This window comes from Trachemys scripta, chromosome 3, assembly GCF_013100865.1.
Source record: "Trachemys scripta elegans isolate TJP31775 chromosome 3, CAS_Tse_1.0, whole genome shotgun sequence".
NCBI classification, from domain to species: domain Eukaryota; kingdom Metazoa; phylum Chordata; order Testudines; family Emydidae; genus Trachemys; species Trachemys scripta.
Genome location: NC_048300.1, coordinates 193,255,700 through 193,263,691, shown reverse-complemented (window position 1 = coordinate 193,263,691; position 7,992 = coordinate 193,255,700). Strand labels below are relative to the sequence as shown.

The 7,992-nt window shown below is 48.6% G+C and overlaps 1 long non-coding RNA gene across 1 annotated transcript; it reads right to left on the bottom strand.

The window, feature by feature from the left end:
• Positions 1-2,515: 2,515 nt before the first annotated feature.
• Positions 2,516-6,265, bottom strand: LOC117874068. The gene is made up of 3 exons (XR_004644892.1): positions 6,168-6,265; positions 3,975-4,062; positions 2,516-2,758 (listed from the first exon to the last, which is right to left on the bottom strand). It is a non-coding gene; the product is annotated as an uncharacterized LOC117874068 (long non-coding RNA).
• Between the last annotated feature and the right edge of the window lie 1,727 nt (positions 6,266-7,992).

Here is a 7,992-nt window from a genome sequence, read left to right as displayed (position 1 = left end):
GGGGCGGGGGGGGGGGGCCGGGGGGGGGGGTGGGGGGGCCCGGCGGGGGCGGGGGGGGGGGCGGGGGGGCCCGGCTGGGGCCGGGCCGGGGGCTCGGGGGCTCCACCGGGGCCGGGCCGGCGGGCTCGGGGGCGCCGGCGGGGCCGGGCCGGGGACTCGGGGGCCGGGCCGGCGGTGCCAGGCCGGGCCGGGGGTGGTGGGCCGGGGCCGGGGCCGGCACCCCAGGGCCGGGGACAGCCTGGGCCGCGCCTCCTCCCCCCACACTCCCCCTTACCTGCTTCAGGCTTCCCGCGACTCAAATGTTCGCGGGAAGCAGGGGAGGGGGCGGAGACTTTGGGGAGGGGGCGGAGTTGGGGCGGGGCTGGGGGCGGGGCTGGGCCCCTGTGGAGTGTCCTCCTTTGGGAGGCACAAAATATGGTAACCCTAAGACTGTCTGGTTTGGCCAATGTACATGGCAGAGGGGCATTGCTGGCACATGATGGCATATTTAAAAACTATTTCCCCATGCTATTTTTTCCCCCTACTGTTACTCACACCTTCTTGTCAACTGTTTGAAATGGGCCATCCTGATTACCACTACAAAAGTGATTTTTCCTCCTGCTTATAATAGCCCACTTTAATTGATTTGTCTCATTAGAGTCGGTACGGCAACCCCCATCTTTTCAAGTTCTCTGTATATATATCTTCCTACTGTATTTTCCACTGCATGCATCTGATGAAGTGGGGTTTAGCCCACGAAAGCTTATGCCCAAATAAATTTGTTAGTCTCTAAGGGGCCACAAGGACTCCTTGTTCTTTTTGCTGATACAGACTAACACGGCTGCTATTTTGAAACCTGAACTCCACTAGAGGCCAGTGTGCCTGCTGGGCCTTGCTGGACCACAAGAGGGTGCTCAGGGATGGTGCTCTGCAACAATGTCCCAATGTGGGCCATCCTCAATGCAACTGAGATTTGCAGGAACTCAGCAGCTCACAGGCCCAAATCCTTATATAGCTCTGTAAGAAATGCACGTGGTTCTGTAGGGTGGAAGAACAGAGGGCTTGTTTAAATGAACACTTAGTTTGTGGCAAGCTTGCGTGTAAATCTAACTTGCAGTTACCTGCTGCGCTCTGTTTCTGTGTGGACCCTGCTGCTGTGCACTGAAAGTTCCCTAGTGTGCTTTAATCTACCTGCTTTGAAATGGGACTGGATTAACGTGCACCAGGGAATGTTTAGTGAACGTCAGTGGGGGCCACATGGACACTTAGTGCACGGTGGGTAGCGTTACACCTTAGCTTCCCACGAACTAAGTGTTTGTGTAGACAAGCCCAGAGCCACACAGATACAATGTCGCTGCACTGAAGAGTTGACTAGCTAAAAAAGGCAGGGACTGTGGCAAACACAACAAGACAAGTTAAGTCCGTTAATGGCTATTAGCCAGGATGGGTAAGGAATGGTGTCCCTAGCCTCTGTTTGTCAGAGGGTGGAGATGGATGGCAGGAGAGAGATCACTTGATCATTACCTGTTAGGTTCACTCTCTCTGGGGCACCTGGCATTGGCCACTGTCAGTAGACAGGTTACTGAGCTAGATGGACCTTTGGTCTGACCCAGTACGGCCATTCTTATGTTCTTATGACAGTGTGCAAAGTGAGGGGCGACCATTTAAGGGTAGGTCTACCCTGCAATCTGGAGATGCTAGCTAGATCAATGCTAGCTCGGGTACGTCTACTTGTGCTAGTCACAACTCTGATTGCAGTGTGGACACACCCTAAGTGTGAATGCTTCTGAGGCATGGAGGATTTTGAGTAGCTTCTTAAAGGTGGAGAGATGGAGGGAAGTTGACGTCTATAACAGGCCCTGTTTTGGCAAAGCACATGCTTAGCTTTAAGCACACTCTTAAGTTCCACTGAAGTCAAGTGAGGTTCTTCAGGCGTGTGGAAAAAAGTATAAATGCATGGAAGCCGAGGTCTGAAATGTACATCTGTAAACCATGCCGACATGGTATGGCACTCTGTCCCCCTCTAGTGGTGGCTAGACCAGGTAGCGCTTGGTGAGCCTGCTCCAGCGGTAGCTAAGAAAAATGCATCTTTTAGCTCAGGCAGTAAAGGCTCATGCATTAAGCTCCAGAGGTTCCCAAGTTTGATCCCAGGTGCCTGGGGTCTGTAGGCATTACACATGGGTCACTGAAAGGCTTTAATCCTTACCGAAGAAACATAGTTTAAGAGCTTGGGATGGATTCTCCATTACCTTGTGCCTTTTCAAACCATTTCCACCCGTGCACAGTGGGTGTAAAAAGCTACCCTTCCGGCGGGGCATCAGTCTACGCCCACGTTGCACAGATGTAAAGGACTCCACACAGTGCAGCCTGTGGAGAATCAGGCCCGTTGCTTTCAAATAAACTAATTCATCTCAAATCTATGGCCTGTCTAGTGAGCCCATCACCATAGCATCTAGGCACCAATACAAGACACACATTTATTATTTGATTATTTTATTTATTGTTTGAGTGCCCCAAGCAGGCTTGGTACAGTGCCCAGAGGTCCCTGCCACCTGGAGCGTACAATCTATGTTGCTGTTGATGTTACTAGTCTCCATTCTGGGGACATTCAACTCAGCACAGCGAGTTCTTTAGTGCATTGGGTGGCAGCAGGCCATTAACCCAGCCAAGCATGTTCCAGTCCTTTTCTCACCAATTTTGCAGCCCCACAGTCGGCACCGGCCACCCGTATGATACCAGTTGCTTTTACATTTCCGAGTGTCTTTAAATGAAAAGCTTCCTGTAAAATAAAACTAAAAGTCACTGTGGTTTCATGAAAAGAGACACTGCCAGCTATTCAGTACTGGAGAGTGAGACATCTAGTTCAGAGACTGGTACATCTACATTCCAGTGAATTCATTTCCACTAGGGCAAAATATTGTTGCAATAAAAGCATTCAAGCTAAAGAAAATGTTAATGATCGTGTACACTGTCAACTACAAATGGCTCACACTAGAGTTATTGCCTTCAGGACATGGACGATATAATTTAAAGCACAAGAATTCTACAATACTGCCTTGTGATCTCCTGATATCTACTGAACTGTGTGGTCCAGTAGGAGCTGAGCGGCTTACTTTACTTAGGAACAGCCCCAGAACAAAGACATTGAGAGGCAACATGGTGATGTGGAAGCAGAGAAAAGAACTGACAGAAGGGAACTGCAATGCATGACGTTTGTTAGCAAGAGTCAGGCTAACTGTAACCCTGATAACGCGAGATTTGTAGAAGCGAGGATTGTGTGAGGCGGGTGAGGAAGAACTGTGTAAGAAGTCATCATGACCTCAGTATAGATAAGGAGTAGAAGACCTTGTGTAGATAAGGTATAGAAAATAATTGTATGTTGGCAAGAGTCAAAACAAGTGAGGAAATGAGATATCAAGATGGCCTATGTATAAACAAAATGCTGCTGTCCCTCATTATTTCTGTAATGAAAGGTATAAATGCTTGCTGTAATTAGTTACCAGGGAGAGACCTGCTTTGCTCTTTCCTCTGCACATGTGAGAGTTAATAAAGCTTCTGACTTGCTGTACCTAAACAAAATAGTGAGAACTCAGTTTTTCTCCGACAGTGACCACAGGAATGGGGTTTCAGATCTCCCAAGATGCAATCTGGACTCTGGCTTTGAGCAAGCTACTACTGTGACACAGTTTCCCCACAAAATAGAGAAAATGATAAGAGATAGCGTTTGTCATCGGTAGATCTCAAGGGCAGGTAACGTTCATGATCATTTTAATAGATGGGGAAACAGGCTGAGGGAGTGTAAATGAATTTCCAAAGGTCACACAGAGGATCAGTAGCAGAGCCGAGAATGGAACCCAGGATTCTAGACGGCAACTTCTTGCTGTGGCCACTGGACCATGTGACCCTAAAGGCACGTTTTGAGGATTCACTGGCTAAGGTTTGACGATGCTAAGTGGGTATCAGTTTTCACCATCCCATCCCTGTGTGCGCCTTACCTTGGGCTGCCTGGAGGCCCAGGAAGAGAACAAGAAGCAGAAGGTAAAGGATCCTCATGGCTGGAGATTGGGCTGGGATCTCAGTTGTCTGAAGAGGAAAGCGGAGAAGCAGATCAGGACTAAAGCTTCTTAATAAATGGTGTGGGAGGCTCCCTGAACCACATTCTGTGTTGTGCCTCTCAGGGAGCACAGCCCAAGGTGGGAGGGAGGGCAGGAAGTGTCGCTACATGCCAATGTTGTGCCTCGCTAACGCTGGGCTGCTCCACACTCTTGCATGGCAGCCCAGAACTGCCAGAGCATAAAGCACTCCGACCATTCCCTCTCTCAGCTTGCTCCTTCCGGGACCCAGCCAGGGTCTCCACAGGAGGGCAGTGTAGGGCTCCTATGCCAGCCCTGTGCTTCCTCTGTGCAGAGGTGCGCGTGTAGGAATAACTGGGCCCTAGCAGGCCAGCTCCGCTTGTGAGCCGAATGGGTGCAAAGTGCATAGAGGTTCCTAAATTGTCACAATGGCTCGTGATGCACAATTGTGTAAGAAAGATGGGAAAAGGAGCGAGGGAGGCTGCATTAATGTAAACTGAGGAGTTGTGAGACCAGAAATTAAGCCTCATTGGTGGACAAAATAATGAAGGGATGCACTTATTCCATTCATCAGCCCCTTTATGTGGCCTTTACCTTTAAGAAGTCCTTGGGGAGAAAAGAGGGCAGAGGAAGAATTTTCATTGTGACACACTGGTGGGGATGCCAGGCCATCACCACTGCACCAGCAATGACCCCCGCTTGATATAGGTGAGATTCTGTTCTGTTTTCTCCTCCCTTGTGTGTCCCTTTCCGTCCCCCACTATTTTCGGCCTATCTTAACTCTCTCTTTCAGCTTTTCACCTGAAACTGAAATCAGCTACATGGCACAGCACCAGCACAATGAGATGCGATGGCCCACCCAGCTGCGTTTGGCCCGAAAAGGAGCAGTGAAGGAAAGCGACCTGACCAAACCAACCAGATGATGTCCCTAACCGGGGACGTGAGCCAGGGGCTAAAGCAACAGCTGCCGCGGCCGACCTAACAGCCCAAAGCATCCACCTGTGACTGACCAGCTGCCCTGTATCCTGAGAACATCAACAAAAGACTTATTTCACCACCTTTTACTGTCCTGTTGTGTCTTCACTTCACAGCGTATGTCTGTTTTATTGAAAGACGGAAAGTGACTATCATTCCCAGCTCAGAAGTGAACAAGAAAACTAACCCTTTCTTCCCCACCAAGAACTGCTTGATGGGCTAAGCGACTTTAACCGAGAGCTCTCCCGCTCCAAAAAAAAAAGACTGAGATAGGTTTTAATTAAATGTGGTTTGGATAATCAGACAGTTTCAATGCTTTTTGCCGTGTTTCGGTTCTTTTCCTCTCATGGCTCTCAATCGATACTTTCTAACCTTTGCCATGAATTTCCGAGTGTGATAGTAAGCAGGCTAAGGTCTCGGTACTCGAAACCCCAGACCTCGTTTAAAACTATTCATGTTGTACAATGACAAGTCATGTGAACACCTTTGATTCTTTGGGCCCTTATGTTCCATCAAAATCAGTAGAACAGGAGGAATTCTCCACGGGGACTGTTCCAGACTATTTATGATCCAAATCCACTGCTGGAGCAAAGCACTCCAGGTAAAGGTCCACCTGGTCCTGCCTTCCAGCATCCAGAAAACCTCTCTCTACCCAGCACAGTGCTCCCCCGGAGCTCCCGCCGCAGCACTGAGAACTGACCAATCCCAAGGTGCTGAAGACCTGAAATTCACTAATCTTGGGGACAAGCTATTGTCATAGTGTCATTTATGCAGACAAACTCAACTAGTGAAACCTTTAAGGGTTAGAAATGACTGTACCTCCCCCTGAGGATATCAGCTTCTCACACAGGGAACCCCAGGGGCCCTGCGGCAGCGTTACTCATTTGGCAAGGGCAGAATCAAGCCCAATGAGCAAAAGAGCACGTCCCAAACCACACACCTTCCCACAGATGCTCTCCTAGTTCAGTTGGAGGCAGGCAGTTCTCTAGGAGGCTTGCCCTGAACAGCTCCCACACCAAAGCAGCTAAGATTCATTCCCTTCTCTAGTCCGTAAGAGCAGTTCCAGCTTTTACTTTTCTAGGGATTTGAAATCCCTCCTGAAGGGAGATTATATCTGCTCTAAGATTGTGGATACTTTACCTTTCCTGAAGTCTGGTGCAGACAAGACAAGCTGAAGCACAAAGGAAAATGGGGCTTCCCGTTCGCTGTCTCCTAAAAGTGGCAAAGGCAGCACAAGCTGCTTAATAAAATAGGCCTTAAATGTGCAGGCTCAGCATTTATCTACATTGCAGAATGGAAGCTCATTGGCTGGACACCAGGCAGAGCAGAGAGCAAATGTAAATGAAAAGATGTTCTTTGCCCATGGAAACCCCCATCTTTCCCCAGAAGTGTCAAACTTAGGACTATGCTCTTCACTTAAATGCAAAACACCCAACTGTAACACTGGAAAAAAACCATGGCTACCTGAAACTTGAACTGTTTTAACAGTATTCGGGGGGGTTTCCTGACACCAGGAGGGACTTTCAAAAATGCTGAAGTGATACAGGAGACAGACGGGCAGATGGGCAACTGGTTAAATGATCAATTAAAGTCAATGGCGCTATTCCAGTTTACATCAGCTGAGCATTAGTCCCTAAGTCTTTCAAAGAAAATTAGGTTCCTAAATTACGAGGAGGAGTATTGTCAACCCCAACCATTCAAATATCATGAGTCAGGCCCCCAAATATCATGAGATTGGCTTAAACAATGTGAGATTTTTTTTAAAAATAGGCTGGGTTCTTTTTATTTGTCTTCTGTTGTCCTAGCCTTTGGGGTTCATGTTTTCAAGGTTTTTTTCTGCGAACAGGAGGGCTAGAACACACTTTAAAAAAAAAGAGAGAGCTGAAATTTTCAGGTGATCAGCTGACTCCAGGAGCTGGGGCTTTATGAGAAGCACCAAATATCGAAAAACTTGCAATGAAACCACGCGAATTGGCAGCGCTGTATGTGTTTGTGAAAATCCCATCCGCCCCAGCATTTCCTATCAACATTTCCGACTCCAGAAATAAAGTCCTGAGATTCGTGATGGATGCTAAAGAGAAGTCCCAAGTGAGGAGGAGCCCACCACTTCCTCAGAGATTGGTCCATGGGATAATAATGTATCTCACCCTGTAATCTGGGAAATTGGGGTTTCCAAACAAATGGTGATTCATTCAGTTTCTGTTCATAGCCACAGAGGCAGACTCTGAACTAGTGGAAATTGACATTGCTCCATTGAAGTCAATGGAGCGCTGTTGATTTACACCAGCTGAGGTTCTGGTCCAGGCATGTTCATTCTGAGAGCACTTTCCATTTCAGCCATTCAAGGGCAGGCCATAAAACAGGATTCACCACTGAGTTACTTCATTGTTATGCTGGGATAACTTCAGTGAAGCCAAAGGAATTACGCTGGGGTAAAACTAGAGTGGGCGGCATAGTCGGGAAGTTTACTCTGGAGTAACACAAATATATGATGATCGTGCAATGTTTTATTGAGATACACATTTTCATTACCTTTTACTGATAGATAGTAGATTTACTTACAGCTGGTATCCCTGGTTCTAAGTCAGGGTACGCAGAACTGGGGAAAAGAATATCCAGCAATAGTTACAGTGGGTCTGATTCTGATCTCATGTACACTGCTGTAAATCAGGAGTCACTCCACTGCGGTTGGTGTAAAGCAGTGTAAATGAGATCAGCCCAGCTCTGAAGGCAGCACCACTACCAGCAGCAGCGCAAAAGTAATGGGATAGGTGGGTTGTAACTTTTTTGGGAGGGAAGCAGGGCCAGTCTTACAGGTGGGCAACATGGGAAACCATCCAGGGTACCAGGGTTGGGGGGGACACTGTGGTCACCCCCCCCCCCCAAAAAAGCCAAGGCCCCCTTAACCCCTAGGCCCCGGGGCCTGGGCCCGAGGATGAGCAGGGGGGGACGGGGGGGCCCCCGC